This window comes from Lacerta agilis, chromosome 6, assembly GCF_009819535.1.
Source record: "Lacerta agilis isolate rLacAgi1 chromosome 6, rLacAgi1.pri, whole genome shotgun sequence".
In the NCBI taxonomy this organism is placed as follows: Eukaryota; Metazoa; Chordata; class Lepidosauria; order Squamata; family Lacertidae; genus Lacerta; species Lacerta agilis.
Window position 1 is genome coordinate 90,757,682 of NC_046317.1, and position 19,277 is coordinate 90,776,958.

At 48.7% G+C, this 19,277-nt stretch overlaps 1 pseudogene; it reads left to right on the forward strand.

The window, feature by feature from the left end:
- The first annotated feature begins 17,397 nt into the window (after positions 1-17,397).
- LOC117047817 lies at positions 17,398-17,859 on the forward strand (annotated as a pseudogene).
- The last annotated feature ends 1,418 nt before the right edge of the window (positions 17,860-19,277 follow it).

The following is a 19,277-nucleotide window of genomic DNA, read 5'->3' on the forward strand; positions in this document are numbered from 1 at the left end:
CCTGTCAGGAATGCTTTGATGGTGTTTCATGCTTGGCAGGGGGTTGGACTGGATGGCCCTTGTGGTCTCTTCCAACTCTATGATTCTATGTGGAATGGGTAGGAAAGCATATTTGAAAAAAATATGTTTGGAAAGGCAAACTTTGTGAGAAAATGCATTCATAAATGCTTATTTAAATTTGTATTTAAATCTTCATGTGGATTTAAAAACCATACTAATTCAACGATTAATGTAAAAAAATGGCACATATGAATACATGGAAAACTCACACAGATTGGAAACTGCCCGTTCCTAGATTCAGCTCATTATTGTTTCTCTCGGCCCCAGAAGTGTGAAACCAAAAAGATTTTTGCCATTAACTACACTTTGCCTCCCTGCTTCGACCAGCCCCAGTTCCACCCTCAGGCTCCGCTTAGATGCCAGAGTTTCTGAAATCAAAAGAAACGCGGAGCACACAGCTACAGGCAATTAGGCGAGGCAAGCATAAAATCAGCTGCAAATCGTAGCGCCAAAAACGTCTCTGTGTAAAGCACTAGTGACCACTAGGCAGGCTGGGGGTTCAATAATTTATTTATCTTTTAGCAATGGCTCCAAGGAGTCTGAACAGGTTGAGGAGCCACCCCAAAGAAACAGTATGAACCCCTTTGGCTCCTCAGGCCGCCAGATCCCTACTGGGCTAAAAGCTACAGTACACCATCTGGCCTGAATCAGTACCGGATTGACGTATAAGCTAAACAAGCTATAGCTTAGGGCCCCACTCTCTTGGGGCCCCCAAAAAAAAATTAAAGGGGAAAAAACCTGCATGTACATTTCCAAAATATAAGATAAAAGACGAATAAAATAAAACCTACATACAGCAACAGTTTTTGTGTGTTGTGTACGCTCCTGTGATATAAGTAATGGGCCCCACCTGCTAGCCTGCTCCCTAAAATATCACTGGTTTGCTCATTTCTATATATAGGGTTCTGCATGGACTGGTTGCACGGCAAATGGCTTTGGGTGCATATTAGGTCCACAAATTACCATACAGCATATATTTCACTAAAAAAAAACCAAGACAATTTGTTGTTGACAAAGGACAGCTGGACATATAAAGGGCCCCATTACCTTCAGTAGCTTAGGGCCTCATCAAACCTAAATCCGGCCCTGGGTTGGAGGACTGCACTGCAATATTCAAGGCCACGCAAATGGCTGGTTGTGAGAGCAGAATGCTGGGTCTGATCCAGTAGAAGTCTTCTTAATATTCGTACACATCGCTAAAAAGGAAGGCACATAGACGCATACAATTTGGCAGGAGCTAATTTAGATCCTGAAGCTGAGGCTCCAGTAATTTGGCTACCTCATGAGAAGAGAAGACTCCCTGGAAAAGACCCTGATGTTGGGAAAGATTGAGGGCACAAGGAGAAGGGGACGGCAGAGGATGAGATCATAGAATCCTAGAGTTGGAAGAGACCCCAAGGGCCATCCAGTCCAACCCCCTGCCAAGCAGGAAACACCATCAAAGCATTCCTGACAGATGGCTGTCAAGCCTCCGCTTAAAGACCTCCAAAGAAGGAGACTCCACCACACTCCTTGGCAGCAAATTCCACTGTCAAACAGATCTTACCGTCAGGAAGTTCTTCCTAATGTTCAGGTGGAATCTTCTTTCTTGCAGTTTGAATCCATTGCCCCGTGTCCGCTTCTCTGGAGCAGCAGAAAACAACCTTTCTCCCTCCTCTAGATGACATCCTTTTATATATTTGAACATGGCTATCATATCACCCCTTAACCGTCTCTTCTCCAGGGTAAACATACCCAGCTCCCTAAGCCGTTCCTCATAAGGCAACCTTTCCAGGCCTTTGACCATTTTGGTTGCCCTCCTCTGGACACGTTCCAGCTTGTCAGTATCCTTCTTGAACTGTGGTGCCCAGAACTGGACACAGTATTCCAGGTGAGGTCTGACCAGAGCGGAATACAGTGGTACTATTACTTCCCTTGATCTAGATGATAGACTCCTATTGATGCAGCCCAGAATTGCATTGGCTTTTTTAGCTGCTGGTTGGACAGTGTCCTTGAAGCGACCAACATGAGTCTGTCTGACCAAACTGCGGGAGGCAGTGGAAGACAAGAGTGCCTGCCGTGCTCTGGTCCATGGGGTCACGAAGTGTCGGACACCACTAATCGACTAAACAACAACAATTTATAGGCATAAAGACAAATTTGGGCATAATCACCTGAATCTAAAGAGAAATGCAATGAACTCCCCCTCTCGCCCATGGCGGACAAGGCTGTGACCAGACGATTGTGTCCCTGCTTCCTCTCCTGCCCAGGGACTCCCTGTGGGTGGGCAACTTAATCCTCTGCCCCCTTCTGCTATTCCGTCTAAATCAGTGATTCCCAAAGTGGGCAGTACTGCCCCCTGGTGGCAGTGGGATTGCCCAGGGAGGCACTAAGAGATAAGCAGGCAGCAGGGGGCGCTGGAGGTGTAAATGACATTTAGACTTTGAAAAGTGAATCAAGTTCACCAGTTTTGTTGAACGAATTAAACGTGCAACCAGTTGTTACTGTTTTGAATTTTATTGTGCTGCTGCCTTCCTTAGCGGGTTGTGCAGACCCCTATTCTGAATTTATAAGGTAGGGGATGAGTTTGTGGAACCAAGCAAGGGTGGTGCCCCCCCCCCCAATGTTTGGGAACCACTGTTTGAAATGGTTATTTATTTTTAAGCATGCTCACTTCAAAGAGAACACCCGTTCCAAGAGAGAGGACTGCCCTCTGTAAAGTAGGACCCATGGTCATCCCAGCCAGAAGTCCCAAGTTTGAGACCTTCCTCTGGTGCCATGCATTGTGCTAATGATTTACTTCTTTGCACACTGGAGCCAGAGACCTGTAATCCAGCCAGAAAAGGCTTCAGGCAAGACCTCCGGGTTACTGCATGAGTGCTGGATGGTTCTTCTGTCTCTCGCAGGGAAAGTTCTCGGGAATGTTTTGCTGGCGGGCTTCTGATGTCCCTGGAGTAGCCACAGCCAGTCACACTCCCGAATCAGTCCATCGGCTTTGACCAGGGTCAGGTTTGCCACTATGAAAGAAGGACTTTCCGAAAAGTGAGCCACTAGCTAATTCGCTGCTAACGAGACGGAGAGGTTAGCAACTGCATGGAAGTGGTGAAACAGATCTGAGTGAAACACGCTCAGGCAAAGCCAGCTAATTCAAATGCACTCGCAGAAAGTCAGAATCCTTACATCTCCCCACCTCGCCTGCTAAATGGAAAGCTTTCCAATATTCTGATTTCGGAGTAGTAGCTAGCAGTGCCATGGACTACAAGAAGATCAAACCTATCTATTTTGAAGGAAATCATCCCTGAGTGCTCACTGGAAGGACAGATCCTGAGGCTGAGGCTCCAATACTTTGGGAAACACTGGCCTGCGAGCGCTCCAATTGGAGAACAGCCTTTACCAAAGGTGTCATGGGCTTTGAAGACACATGAACTCAGGACGCAAGGGAGAAACATGCTAAGAGGAAGGCATGTTTGGCAAAACCTCACCATGATCAACTCCCGCCTGGAAACCTATGTCCCCACTGTGGAAGGACGTGTGGATCCAGAATTGGCCTCCACAGTCACTTATGGACTCACTGTTAAGATTGTGTTCATGGAAGACAATCTTCCTCGGCTATGAGTGATCGCCAAAGAAGAAGAAAGAACTACAACTCCCATCATCCCTTCTCACTGGATATGCCAGTTGGGAGCCAAGGGAGCTGCATTCCCACAGCATCGGAAGGGCACCCTGCATCAAGTTGGGATACAGAATCCACCTGCCTAGGCCGGCGCATCTGCTTGGCAGCCCTGCAAGAAAGTACTGTCCATCTGTGTGCTTTTTTGCAAGGACATAGTGGCAGCGACAATGGCATTTTATGGACAACTGACCTCTAAGTGACATTTGATGGACGGTGGTGTTTCATTGACAACGGAGAGCTCTGTTCTTCTTTCTTGGTAGATCAAAGGTGCCTCCTTCTCTCGTTTGAGCCAGGCTGTGTCTCACGGTCATGAGCTACAAGCACAGCCGCTCGGCCCCCACCCCTCCTTGTTTTGTCCCTAGGACGGTGCTTTTTCACGCACGCCACTGTTGCCGAGAGATGAGCATCGCAATAAAGGGAGGTGGCAATGGATGCTCAGCTGGGCACGAGGCAGGAATATCAAAGAGGTGTCAGCCAGGCCGGCTTTGAGATCAGAAAGAGGAGCGGTGGGTGAAAGCATCTCTTGTTCAGAGAGAAGGCCTAGGGGAAGTTTTGCTTTGCCAAATAATAATAATAATAATAATAATAATAATAATAAAAGCTGCATCCCAGGAAGATGTTTGGATCAGTTCTTTCTGGAGATCTACTCCAGGTCACCCACAAGTCCTCACTGGTAACCTTGCAGGTGAGGAAGGCTTGCTCAGGACACCTGGGTCCCAATGTGGTGCAGTGGTTAGACTGCCGGATGAGGAGCTGGGAGACCAGGGTTCAAATCTCCACTTCAGCTGGGTGACCCCGGGTCGGTCACTCCTTCTCAGCCTGAGCTACCTCACAGGGTTGTTGTGAGGATGCAGTGCCTGAGTGCGATGTCTGTAGGCCGCGTTGCACTCCCCAGAGGAAAAGTGGGATATAAATATAATGAATGAATAAATGAATTTATTTTTAGGGTCACAGACTAACTTACTAAATCAATAATACAAAAGTAATACATTAATACAATCACTTTCTTGGGTTCCATGATCACTGCAGATGGTGACAGCAGTCACGAAATTAGAAGACTCCTGCTTCTTGGGAGAAAAGCAATGACAAACGTAGACAGCATCTTAAAAAGCAGAGACATTCCCTTGCCGACAAAGGTGTGTATAGTTAAAGCTATGGTTTTCCCAGTAGTGATGTATGGAAGTGAGAGCTGGACCATAAAGAAGGCTGGTCGCCGAAGAATTGATGCTTTTGAATTATGGTCCTGGAGGAGACTCTTGAGAGGCCCATAGACTGCAAAAAGATCAAACTTATCCATCCTTAAAGAAATCAGCCCTGAGTGCTCACTGGAAGGGCAGATCCTGAAGTTGAGGCTCCAGTACTTTGGCCACCTCATGAGAAGAGAAGACTCCCTGGAAAAGACCCTGATGTTGGGAAAGATGGAGGGCACAAGGAGAAGAGGGCGACCGAGGATGAGGAGGTTGGACAGTGTTCTCGAAGCTACTAACATGAGTTTGACGAAACTGCGAGAGGCAGTGAAGGATAGGCGTGCCTGGCGTGCTCTGGTCCATGGGGTCACGAAGAGTCGGGCACGACTGAACGACTAAACAACAACAATACATTAAAATTTGCACAACAAAAACCATACACGTATATATGAATGAATGAATCTGCACTAGAGATTTAAGGCACTGTTGTGCCCCTTTATTGATTTTTTCCCATATTACATTGCACTACACATGATTCACAACCACCACCTTTACCCCCTATACCTTTATATATCGTCAATCAATCATATTTATTCTTTTCTCCTGCCTCCCACTTCCCTCCTCCCCAACTCGATTTCCTTCCGGTTATATTAGTTACAGTATGGATTTGTAAATTGAGTGAATATTTAGTTTTGGCAAAACTAACGGCCATTATTAGAAATCAGTCGAATCAAAAATTTAAAAAGGAGTGGAAGTGTTTTGATGATTATATGGTAAAGTATTGCTCAAAAAAAAGATATGCTAATATGCCTAGATTAAAATGTGAAGCATTAGATAGAAGAAAATTTGTAAAGATAGAAAATAAGAATACATAGAAAATTTGAGAAGATTGTAGACTGCAAAGATTACCGTTGTACGCCTTTAAACAGTCATGGCTTCCACCCCCCTAAAGAATTCTGGGAACTGTGGTTTGTTAAGGGACTGAGGGTTGTTAGGAGACCCCCTTTCCCCCCACGCTGCGTTTCAATCCCCAGATTGGTTTCACAATAGAATCGTAGAATTGTAGAGTTGGGAGAGACCTCAAGGGTCATCTAGTCCAACCCCCTGCAGTGCACGAATCTCAGATAATGAATCGCTGACAGATGACCATCCAACCTCTGCTTCAAAACCAACAAAGGAGAGCCCACCACCTTCTGAAGGAATCAGTTCCTTTGCTGAACAGCCCTTCCCATCAGAAAGTTCTTCCCAGGGAACTTTGGGGATGTCTTAGCTCAAGAGAGCGTGCAGCATCAGGCCAATGAGAGCATCAACAGGACCGGTGCTAGGGTTTCTTGCGCCCTAGGCAGACCACCTTTGGTGCCCCCCTCCCCCGCCAAAGCCTGCTTTAGCGGGAGGTGGGGGTGGTGGAGAGGCAAGCAGCAGTTTCTCTGCTGAACGAAGAAGCTGCTGCTCACCCGCCCCACACCCCGCACCCCGCCCAAGCCTGCTTTAGCGGGAGCCGGGGGGTGGTGTAGGGGGCAAGCTGCACCTCTCCGCTATAGCGGAGAAGCTGCTGCTAGCCCATCCTGCCCATCTGCTGAACAGCTCTTCCCACCAGAAAGTTATTCCCAAATCCCTCTTCCCAGGGAACTTTGGGGATATCTTAGCTCAAGGCAGGGGCGTCGTAGGGTGGGGGCGGGGTGGGGGCGGGCCGCCCCTCGTACCGCCCCTAGGTGGGCGTAACATTTTTGCGCGTGGCGGTGACTTGCGGCGGCCCCTCCCACCACTCCCACGCGCCGCCGCTCCCTCCGTCACCCCGGGAGCAGCAGCGCTGCACGGACGGGGTGCTCGCTCGGCAGCAGCGGCGCACAGTGTGTGCGGTGCTGCTGCTCCCGGGGCGACGGAACGAACGGCGGCACGTGGGGTGACAAGCGGCGGCCCCTCCCATCACTCCCCACGCGCCGCCGCGCCGCTCCCTGCCCGCTGTGCTCAGGGAGCGGAGCCCGGGGCGAAAGGACAGGGGCAGGCCCGCTGGCCCAACCCCTCTCCTTTCCCCGGGACGGCTCCGCTCACGGAGCGCAGCGGGAGAGGGGCGGGCCAACTGGCCCGCGCGGAGGCGTTGTTCCGTGCGCAGACGTCATGCGCACGGAGCGACGCCCCGCCCCCATGGGTGCCACTGGGCTTGCCGCCCCCAGCAGCCCGGTGGCTAGCGACGCCCCTGGCTCAAGGGAGCGTGCAGCATCAGGCCAATGAGAGCGTCAAACTAGCTGGCTGTACAAAGGTAAATCTTGCACGCATTGCTCCTCCCACTTTGCCTTTGGCCACGCCCACTTGTGGCATATGCTCCCCCCCCCCAATTTTCCCCACAGGGAATTTGACCTTCGAGCTGACAAGGGTCCCCTATCTAGCGACAAAGGGGCATTAAACTTACCAGATTCAAAGGCTACAGAGTGCCCACCTAGTATTTTGACTCTGGGATGTCTACCATCCGTTGTCATAATCGGGTAGGATCCAACCCCAGAATATAACCCACACAGTTTCCTGCAAGTGCTGCCTTTCCCTGTTGCAATTAGGGATGGCAGAGAATTTAGTCTGATCCACATTTTTACACCAGCTGACCTATTTTGCAGATCCTGGACTTGCACATGCGTTGGAAGGTAATTATCCTTCGGGTTTTGTACTTCTCCCGATTTTGCAGCACAGTCCTCAGCTCAACAAAATGTATAAATGCGTCGTATTTTAGCATTCATTGAGAAATGTATTTGTAGAGATAAATTATGTATTTAAATGTGCCTATTCTGATAAAACCCATATTTAAATACTGTTGCACACCACCCCAATCTCCCCATCTTCCACGTGAGAGCCCTTGAGATATTTGAAGATGGCTATCATATCTCCTCCCAGTTTCCTTTCTTCCAGCCTTCAACCATTCCTCATCAGGCTTTGTTCTTGGTTTTCTTCCTCTGCACGTGGTCCAGCTTGTCAACATCCTTCTTAAATTGTGGTTCCCAGAACTGGATGCAGTATTCCAGGCAGGGCCAACTTAAGTAAAACCGGTGCCCTGGTGCGAAGACCCCTCTGTGCCCCTCGCGCTCTGCTGGGCAGGGCCAGGCACAGCGGGTAGCCGGAGGGCGCGGAGGGGCGGGTGGAGGCGCTGCCAGCTATGCTCCACCTCCGCCTCCGCCTGCTTGGCCGAAGTGGCGGCATGGCACTGCCGTCCAGGGAGCCCTGGCTGCAGCACCCACGGGAGGCTCGCCACCGGCCTCCCCACGTCCGCAGCCCAAGAAGAGGTGGGTGAGAGCGGCGCTGCCGGCGGGGCTGGAGGGCGCAGGTGCCCTCCTCAGGCCTTGGCGCCATGGCACCTTGTGCCAGTAGCCTCAATGGCTAAGACATCCCTGATTCCAGGTGTGGCCTGACCAAGACAGAATAGAGTGGTACCCAAGTGGGAAGAGCATCTCCTGTTCTTGTTGTGTGCTCCTGGCTGTGAGAAGAGGATGCTGGACTAGATGGACCTTTGGTCTCACCCAGCAGGTCTCTTATGTTCTTACACTAAGTCAATTACAGCAAGCCACAAACACCTACCGGTAGCTATCCAGGAGGGAAGGTTGCGGAGAATGAATCCCGGCAGCTGAGCTTCTCTCTCTCCCTCCCCCACCCCCCGCCGCCCTTGGCATCCTCTCAAATAGATTTCTCATTGCCTGTTTTCTTCACACAGCCTGCCTGCCCGCTTCATCCTGCTTCTCCAGAGGCAGGATTTCCAGCCAACATCTGGACCCTTCCTAAATCACTACAGCAACAGCATCGCTCGCAAAGGGTGGAAGGCTTCTTTTTCGCTCCTCGGCGATTTAATATTTATGCAGGGCCTGCAATGCCGTCAGGCCAAGATGCTCAGCAAATATATAACCAAAATGAAGAAAACCGGTGCTCCAGAGATTTGACTGGTTAGCTCAGATCAGTTAAGTGAAACTCAGCTCCTGCTATTTCTCTTGGCCCTTTCCTGCCCCGAGGCTCCTTTGGCTGCAACCACCCTGCATTTTTCTGACTCCAGCCAAACCCCTTTACTTTCTGGATCCCTGCTTTCTACAGCTCGATGCCTTTCCCACCAACTGGTCCTTAGGCTTCTGCCTCTTGGCACACTGCCTATACTCTGCCCCATCCTTCTGATCTCCATCCCTGGGTCTTTTTCTCGCTCAGCCAGCCTAGATGCCCCATATGCCTTCTTCTTTCCCTGTATGCCTACTGTCCAACATTTATCCGATGAGAATAGGGATGTTCTGTTTAATAATAATAATACTCTGCCCAGCTGACAGGGTTGCCCTAGCCACTCTGAGTTGCTTCCATCATCTATACAAACATAATAAAACATTTAGCATTCAAAACCTTCTCTATAAGGGACTGCCTTCTGATGTCTTCTAAGGGTTGTATAATTACTTATCTCCTTGGCTTGGGGGTCACATAACTCCATACCTTCCATCATTTCTCTGGTGAAAATAAGGACATTGTCAGGGTACACCATGGTGTTGCTCATGAGTAACGACAGAGTCCTCTTACACTAAAGACTACTTCATTGCGCATAACTATTTACAGTGCAGAGCTAGCTAAAAACATGACCGCTCAGTCACTTGCAGAATCTGGAAGTGCCCCTCTCCTGTTTCCCACCCAGCACCAAAGCCTCGGCACCCTGAAACGACGTCTTCTGTGTCCCCTGACCCCCCCCCCCCCATGTTGTGCTGGCGCCGGAAGCTGCAACTCCCCCTCTGATCGCTTCTGGCTGGCGTTGCTGGGTCTCTGCCCAGCATCCCTGACCCTCGGCTCCTCCTCCTCTTCCGCGGGAGAGCCAGTGTGGTGTAGTGGTTAAGAGCGGTAGACTTGTAATCTGGGGAACCAGGTTCATGTCTCCGCTCCTCCACATGCAGCTGCTGGGTGACCTTGGGCTAGTCACACTTCTCTGAAGTCTCTCAGCCCCACTCACCTCACAGAGTGTTTGTTGTGGGGGAGGAAGGGAAAGGAGAATGTGAGCCGCTTTGAGACTCCTTCGGGTAGTGATAAAGTGGGATATCAAATCCAAACTCTTCTTCTTCTCTTCTTCTCTGGCGATGGGCTTTGAGAGGAGTCAGATGACAGCAGTGGCTGGGGCTCCCTGTACCTGAGCAAGACCTCCTCTCGAGGAGGTTCCCTACCCTGATCCTCCCCACTAGCAGGATCACCTTCCTTGCTTTTCCCGCTAGGAGTACTCCCGCCTGGGCTCTCCTCACAAGTAGGACCTCCCCCCGGGCTCTCCTCACGAGGAGAAGGCAAATCCCTGGCAGACGTCCTAAGGAAAAGTGGGACATTCCAGGATCGAATCAGAAACTGAGACAGCTTCTATAAATCCGGGACTGTCCCTGGAAAACAGGGGCATGTTTTATGATCCATGGGGGCTCATCCGAAGCACAACTTGTAAACTGCACACAGTTTGAATTCCTTGCCATCTATTCCTGTTGCAGTTTGCACCTCCCTTAGGTTGTTCCATGCCGGCATCTGCCTAATCTAGGCCAAAGCATCTCCAGAAAGTGCCAGTTTCTTTCTTTCCAGCTGTTTCCCATCTCTCCCGGTTCGGCTCCTGGATGCCTGGCTTTGAATTATTAACATCCTGGCAGCCGCGCTCTTAAATCTCAGCTTCTCTGGCTCTCCCCCCAAGGCAAGCTTTCAGAGTCGGTGTTTTTTCTCAGAGCCAAGAGGTCCCATCGCAACACAAGCAAGTTTTTGTCCAGCACAGTAGTGACTGTTCTGTGTGCTACTGGGCTCTCTCATTAATCGGAGGACACCCAGTTTATTTACAGGGTCCTGAGGCTACGGTGTCTTCCTTCTTTGACCAAGGCGCGTTGATTGGTGCTTAATTTAGCGGCGGTGGGGTTTTGCCAGGGAAACGAACAAGGGAACTCCTGAGAATAGTGAAGCCTCTGCTTTGGCTGCAAGGAGTTTTCATTTGATCTGCATTCTGAGTTGAAATATGAGTTTTCAGAGCTAAAGATACTTCAGCTGCAAAGCCTCGCTGTTTATTTATTTTTGCAAAATTTTGAGCTCCCTGCTGAAACCAGTTGGGTGCCAGATTTCCACAATCCCTCTCGCCTCCATAGTTGTTAATTTGTGTGTCAAACTGTCACTTATTTTAGTTTAAGACATCTTTGATCCTGTCTGTCTGTTGAGCAGGACCCTTAAGGTGGTAAACAAACAGCGGTAAAATCAGAAGTTTTAAAGATCAGGTGACATACAGTAGCAGCAGCTGGGGTTGAGTATAGCCGAAAAGGCAGAAACAAATGAAAGTGGGAGGATCTCTCGAAGTGGAAGTGGCGCCCTGTGAAAATAATAACTGAACACTGAAAAATAAGCAATGAGGCACCCAAAGACAGAGACCCACCTACTCTCAGCAGCCAGAAACATCATAGCCAGACACTGGAGAGACCTGTCAGGAGCAAGCATGGACCAATGGTGTCAAATAGTATGGGAAACAGCCTTATTAGAAAAACTAACCAGCAAACTGAAACTGACGTGGGGACAAATAGAAGAAGATGCCTTCACCCCAGTATGGCTACCCCTTTATCACATACACAGCCGAAGAAGAAGAAGAAGAAGAAGAAGAAGAAGAAGAAGAAGAAGAGGAGGAGGAGGAGGAGGAGGAGGAGGAGGAGGAGGAGGAGGAGGAGGAGGAGGAGTTTGGATTTGATATCCCGCTTTATCACTACCCGAAGGAATCTCAAAGCGGCTAACATTCTCCTTTCCCTTCCAACCCCACAACAAACACTCTGTGAGGTGAGTGGGGCTGAGAGACTTCAGCGAAGTGTGACTAGCCCAAGGTCACCCAGCAGCTGCAGGTGGAGGAGGGGAGACGCGAACCCGGTTCACCAGATTACGAGTCTACCGCTCTTAAGCACAACACCACACAAGACAACAACAAGAATCCGCCGACAGCATACAAATCAATCTGGCTAACCCGATTCAAAAATACACACACACACACACGGCTCACACACAAAAACAACCCTCACTGCAGCCAACCCAAGACAACCAACCGCACCCTAAGCCACCCCCAACCTCTCTCACCACCAAGGAAATACAACAAGTGAATAGTAAGAGAACCTGTACAAGTAACACTGACACAACCCCTCCCACACACACAAAGTAGAAGGATGGAAGCATAACCACCCCACCCCACTCGCCTTCCCCCCCTGTTATGTACTGAGTTGAATAGGATCCAAAATGCAGCAGTCTGATTGGTCCTAGAACAATAGGATTGAGATTGCAGCAGTCTGACTGGTCCCAGAACAATAGGATTGAGATTGCAGCAGTCTGATTGGTCCGCAGGAGCCACCCAATCCAGCTCCAGGTGGAAGTGAATCTGCACTCCGATTGGAATACAGGAGTATCCTGGAATTAGCCAATCATGTGGGTCCCATTGTGTAAATAGTGTATATAAAGCAAACATTTTGGGGGAACTGCATTCCTCACTACTATGAGCAGAATAAAGAGCATGAAATTCACACTTGACTCCGAGTATATTTCATCCCCCTTCCCCCTCTTTTCTTCCTAATTGTTTAAACCAATTCATGAACCAAGAACTTATACATTGACCACTAATAATGAAACACTTGCAGACATTTCCCCACATTTATTTATGTTATTTTTGTGGTGTGCAAAGGACATGAGAAAACTTGGTCTACTTACTTGCATAATGTTATTCTTGCTTATTACACCACCCCCTCCCCACAAAAAAGTCTTTCCCTCGGCCTCCCGGAAGCAGCAGCAGCAGGTGCAGACCTTCCTTGCATGTCAGAAAGTGCAGTGGCGACGGACGCGAGGTTTTCCCCAGAGCAACTGCGTTCCCTGATTTCCCCATGCGGTCTGTGCAACCCACAGGGCCACATGGCGGCATGCGGGGCATTGCACTCACACCACACCCTCCAACGTTTCTCCGATGAAAATAGGGACGTCCCATTCCACACTGATAATTTTACTATTTATACCCCACGCATCTTACTGGGTTCCCCCAGCTTCCAACATATATAAAAACACGATAAAACAATAAACATATTTTTTTTAAACCTTCTTTATACAGGATTGCCTTCGGGTGGCTCGGGGGCCGGATACCTCCCCATACCCTCCAACATTTCTCCCATGAAAATAGGGACGTCCTAAGGGAAAGCGGGACATTCTGGGATCATAGCTGTCAAGTTTTCCCTTTTCTTGTGAGGAATCCTATTCGGCATAATAGAATTTCCCTTTAAAAAAAAGGGAGAACTTGACAGATATGTCTGGGATCCAACTAGAAACCGGGACAGCTTTTGTATATCAGGGATGCCCCTGGAAAATAGGGACCCTTGGAGGGTGTGCCACACCTTTCCACACCTGTGCGGCCACCTGCAGTGACGTTCTGCCCTGCTCCTTCCTGAGACTCTCTCCAACGCCACGGCCCTGCAAGGCCACGCCGAAGCCACAATAAACAAACGCAGAGAGAGAAACAGCTCTCCTTGGCCATACGAGCCACATCTAAGCCGTGCGCCTATCACCAAGAAAGAAACATCATTCCTACTGGCATCCCCTCTTCCCTCTCTGTGTGCTTACCTTGCAGGGTTACATTCTGGGTTCCTGTTTGTGTTTTCTCCTGCCAGGGCAGACTCCGCTGGTGGCTTAAAGGATTTTCCCACAATAACCTGCAAATCCCTTTCCCAGAGTGACTAATAAGCTAGAGAAACAATCGCTGCCTCCGACTGGATCCTGGCATGCCAGTGGCTACACCCCCCTTGCTGGCTTTTGACATCAGGCTAAATCTATTGTCTTCCTTTGCCTTCTAGGTTTTCATTTTGTTTTCATTTTAACCTGGGCCATCTTCCATCCAGGTTCAACCTCATCAAGAACCTCTAATCCCCTTCCTCTTTCGGTTATTTGCATAAAAGGACTTCCACCGACTTCATAAAATCTGCTTTCTCGGTCCTGCCGGCCTTTTGAAAAATAATCATAATCATAATGTCTTTTCGCTGTAAGTATTGAGAATCAGGACATGCAATCTAATGGTGGTAGAGTGAAGATCTTGATTTCTTTCACAGTTCCCACCACAGATTTAATAGTTAGTTCTGGGCAAGTCAGTGAGGCAACTATACACATATATATCAGTTACAGGTAGGTAGCCGTGTTGGCCTGCCATAGTCAAAACAAAATATAAAATAAAATAAATCCTTCCAGTAGCACCTTAGAGACCAACTAAGTTTGTTCTTGGTATGAGCTATCGTGTGCATGCACACTTTGTGCATGCACATGATAGCTCATACCAAGAACAAACTTAGTTGGTCTCTAAGGTGCTACTGGAAACATATATATCAGCCAGTGTGGTGTAGTGGTTAAGAGCGGTGGACTTGTAATCTGGTGAACTGGGTTCGATTCCCCGCTCCTCCACATGCAGCTGCTGGGTGACCTTGGCTGGGCTAGTTACACTTCTCTGAAGTCTCTCAGCCTCACTCACCTCACAGAGTGTTTGTTGTGGGGGAGGAAGGGAAAAGAGATTGTTAGCCGCTTTGAGACTCCGCCGGGTAGTGATAAAGTGGGATATCAAATCCAATATAAGGAATAAGGAATAATTTATTATTGGCCAAGTACATTTTCCAACATACGCAGTACTTGGAATTTGTTTCTGCTACATTGCAATGTAAACATACAAACACTGTTCCTCTCACAACACAAAGAAGCAAAGAAACCCCACCCATAATTGACCTCCCCTCCAGCTACACAACTACGAATTTAACAATTTAATGGCACAAGGCAAAAAACTATTCCTGCGCCTGGCCAATTTTGTATATGAAGTCCTGTAGTGACGTCCAGATGGAAGTAAATCAAGCAGATGATGACCGGGATGTAAAGGATCTGCTACAATTCTCTCTGCTCTCTTCCTAACTCGGGTAGCATAGATTGTCTCTATTGTAGGCAAGCTAGCACCAATTACCCTTTCTGCAATTCTTACAGCTCGTTGGATATATATCCTAGCCCCCTTTGAAGGAAACTCGAGCACCTTGTCATCTGGTAGATGAAATGTTTGGAAGTGAGCTGTGGTTTCTCACTTCTTCAAAATATGTACGGTAATGTCTGAGGCAGGGGTGGGTGCCAACTCGTGGGTGTGGCTCGAGTAGCAACTGGGCTTTTATTTGCTATCTATTTGTTTTTAAATATATATATTCTACCCAGTGGAGTCGGTTCACACATTTGGCAAACAGGTGTGGGGACACTCAGAAGTACACATGCATGTGTGAAGCAGGTCTCAGGTGTATGGCTGGAAGTACAGTCACATCTTGGTTCTCGAACGCCTTGGTACTCGTACGTTTTAACTCCCAAACGCCGCAAACCAGGAAGTGAGTGTTCCGGTTTGCGAACGTTTTCCGGAAGCCGAATGTCCAACGCAGCTTCTGCTTGAGTGCAGCCAATCGGAAGCCATGTTTTCGAATGGTTTCGGGAGTCAAACGGACTCCCGGAACAGATTAAGTTCGAGAACCAAGGTACCACTGTACCACATTCAGCACTGTGGATCCAGTGCCCTGAAAAATAATCACAATTCCATATCACACAGAACTCAGATTCTACACCAAGAAAACCCGAATTCTGCCACTGTTAGGCAAACCAAGCAAATTTGTATGGATTAGCGTAGATTCAATTTGTCACAAAACATGAGAGGAGGCCAACGCATGAAACTGACACCCTGACCTGCAAGACCCAAAGCCTCCTGAAAGTGGATTAAGCATGAAACCCATCTTGACTTTTAAGGAAAATTACTTTTTTTTTAAAAAGGAACAGTGGGATTTTTCAGGATACACAAGATTCTTCACCCAGGGTGAGATCCTGCATCTGTATTGAGTGACCACAGAGTATGCTCACAATAATGTTTCTGATTGCATACCTGCACTCAAAGTGAATGAATGAATCTTTATTTGTGTCGGCCATCGGCCATAGCAACAGAAGACCAATGCGATATACAAAGAACAGAAATAATAAGTCAATTATATAAAACACACTTTAGGGTTCTGAATCAACAGACAAATAGTGGACCTTATTCTGACTTCCCCAGCCAAAAACCTTGCAACCTTTACTGCCATCTCAACGTAATAGCCTTAGAATTCATTTTCACCTGATGCTGAAGCGTTCAGTATTGCACAGAGGCTTGCCAATTCTTTCGCTGACCCTGCAAAAAAGATCACATTTCTGTTCCACCTAAACTTTAGGAAGAACTTCCTGACAGTGAGAGCTGTTGGACAGTGGAATTTGCTGCCAAGGAGTGTGGTGGAGTCTCCTCCTTTGGAGGTCTTTAAGCGGAGGCTTGACAGCCATCTGTCAGGAATGCTTTGATGGTGTTTCCTGCTTGGCAGGGGGTTGGACTGGATGGCCCTTGTGGTCTCTTCCAACTCTAGGATTCTATGATTCTATTCTATGATTCTATGATTTTATGTTCCGTGTTATCTCTTCGGAAAGTCGCACAGGTTTAGGCCTGGTGTGGTTCTCCACGTTGCAACAGGCTACGCCAGGCCTTCCTCAGAGCTTGCATCTGCCAGGGTGACGTAAAAATGCCGGCGTTAAATCTCCCCCCACCCCATTATTCCTTCTTTCTCTCTCCCCCGCCCTCTCCTCAACCCTCTCCCATCTCTCTTCCGAGATGCCAGCCTTCCCCCTTTCTGTTTCCCAGAAGAGACTCCTGGGCTCCCCCTGCAGCCTGACTTCCTTGATCTTAAGACCCCTCCGAAGCACCGAGGTGATGTTTTGCTGCTGCTGTTGAATATGGAACATGTCGGCACCGCTCAGCATAAATAAATGCCATCTGCCTCCGTTGAGCTGCGCTCCGTAGGCAGCCAAGAAGCAAGATGACCTCCTCCACCCATCACACTGCCAAATCTTAGAAAACATCCCCCCCTCTCTCTCTCTCTCTCTCTCCTTTCTGCAGCTTCCCTGCTGCTCCCCCCCCCCCGTTCTCTTCCTCTCTCCCCCCCCCCTGCAATCCTTGGTCATGACTGCGCCTCCGTTTCAACATTTAAGCGCACAGAATTTGATGGGCCAGGCGGCGCCACTGGGTTCACGGCTTTATCGATCACGTGTTGCTGTGGGTGACGCTTTTCATCTTGCGGGGAGGCCGGCAAAAGGTCAAGCTCCCTTCCCGCAATGCATTTTTAAATGCTGCTTGTTCGTACATTGAGTTTCTTGAAGCACGGGCGTTGGAGCAACTTGAGGCCTCGGGGGAGAGGAAGAAGGCGAACGGAGAGCTGGGGTTTCACAGGCGCTGAACCCTGTCACATATTCATATCTGTGTGGAAGAGGCAGGATGATGATAATAATAATAATAATAATAATAATAATAATAATAATAATAATAATAATAATAATAATAATGATGTTATTATTTATACTCCACCCATCTGGCTGGTTTCCCCAGCTACTCTGGGTGGGTCCCAATAGAATATTAAAAACACGGTAAATACATCAAATATTAAAAACTTTGCCTGCACGGGTGCCATTCTCTAGCAGACACTATGCCGGCCCTCAGACCCCTCATCAAGCCTAAGATCGTCAAGAAGAGGACCAAGAAGTTCATCCGCCATCAACCTGACCGCTATGTCAAAATTAAGCGTAACTGGCGGAAGCCCAGAGGTATTGACAACAGAGTCCGCAGAAGGTTCAAGGGGCCAAATCGTGATGCCCAACATTGGGTATGGTAGCAGTAAGAAGACAAAACACGTGTTGCCTTCAGGATTCAGAAAGTTCCTTGTCCACAATGTCAAAGAGCTGGAGGCGCTGATGATGAGCAACAAGTCCTATTGTGCAGAGATTGCTCGCAATGTTTCATCCAAGAATCGGAAGGTAATTGTGGAAAGAGCAGCTCAGCTTGCTATCAAAGTCACCAATCCAAATGCCAGACTGCGCAGTGAGGCAAATGAATAAATAGTTGTTCTTGTACAACTGTATTTAATAAAAAGTTTTTAAAAGTGTTGGGGGGGGGAATATTAAAAACTTCCCTGAACAGGGCTGCCTTCAGATGTCTTCTAAACATCAGATAGTTGTTTATTCCCTTGACCTCTGATGGGAGGGCGTTCCACAGGGCGGGTGCCACCACCGAGAAGGCCCTCTGCCTGGTTCCCTGTAACTTCGCTTCTCGCAGTGAGGGAACCACCAGAAGGCCCTTGGTGCTGGACCTCAGGAGGAGATCTGGGGCCCGGTGCCTTAACAATGCATCTGTGTGTAATGCACAAGGAGACAAACGCAGATCATGCCTCTCTAAGGAACACAAGAAAGATGATGGAGAAGCACAGCGATCAGATCTCCTTCCTGGCACCCCAAACTTTAAAGCATCTCCAAGGGGGCTTTTATCAAAGCAGTGATGCTCAGGGACTTAATTAACCCTCTCCCCCCCCCACTAGAGATAGATAAAACTCTCCATTTTGAGCTTGTCTCAGATACTCCAGTTTGGACATAAGAAGAGATCAGATGCTGGATCAGGCCCTTCTAGACCAAGCGTTTCTCCCTTGCGTCCTGAGTTCGAGTGTCTTCAAAGCCCATGACACCTTTGGTAAAGGCTGTTCTCCAATTGGAGTGCTCGCAGGCCAGTGTTTCCCAGTTGTTGGTGTTTATACTGCATTTTTTTTAGATTTGCCTTGAGAGAGTCTTTAAAACTCTTTTGTTGACCACCAGCTTTCCATTTTTAAGTTCGGAATAGAGTAGTTGCTTTGGAAGACGACAATCAGGCATCCGAACAACATGACCAGTCCAACAAAGTTGATGTTGAAGAATCATTGCTTCAACACTGGTGATCTTTGCTTCTTCCAGTACACTGGCATTAGTTCGCCTGTCTATGACTCCCATCACAGTTAACCATGAGTCATGCAGACTCGCGCTGACGGGAGGTGGAGTCCAACGATATTTGGAGGGCCACGGGTTACTCAGCACCAATCACCACTGCCCTATCATATCCATATCTCAGTTCAAAGCGTAACTCTCTATAACTGATGGGTTCTGTTCCAAGATCGTGGACTGTGCCTAAATTATTGCAAAAAGACATGGAATACATGAGGGATATTTCGATAATAAACCAAAAGTAACGGTTCTCAGGGCCAGTGCTAGGGTTTTTTGTGCCCTAGGCAAGATCACCTTCTGGTGCTCCCCCCCCTACCAATCCCTAGCACCGGCCCTGCGGAGAAGCCCGATTTTAGGCTGCTCCCCCCTCCCCGTCACTCTGCCACTGGCGGAGGGAGCGGAGAATCCTGATTTCGGGCTGCTCCCCCCTCCCCGTCACTCTGCCGCTGGCGGAGGGGGAGGAGAAGCCTGATTTGGGCTGCTCCCCCCTCCCCGCCACTCTGCCGCTGGTGGAGGGAGCGGAGAAGCCTGATTTCGGGCTGCTC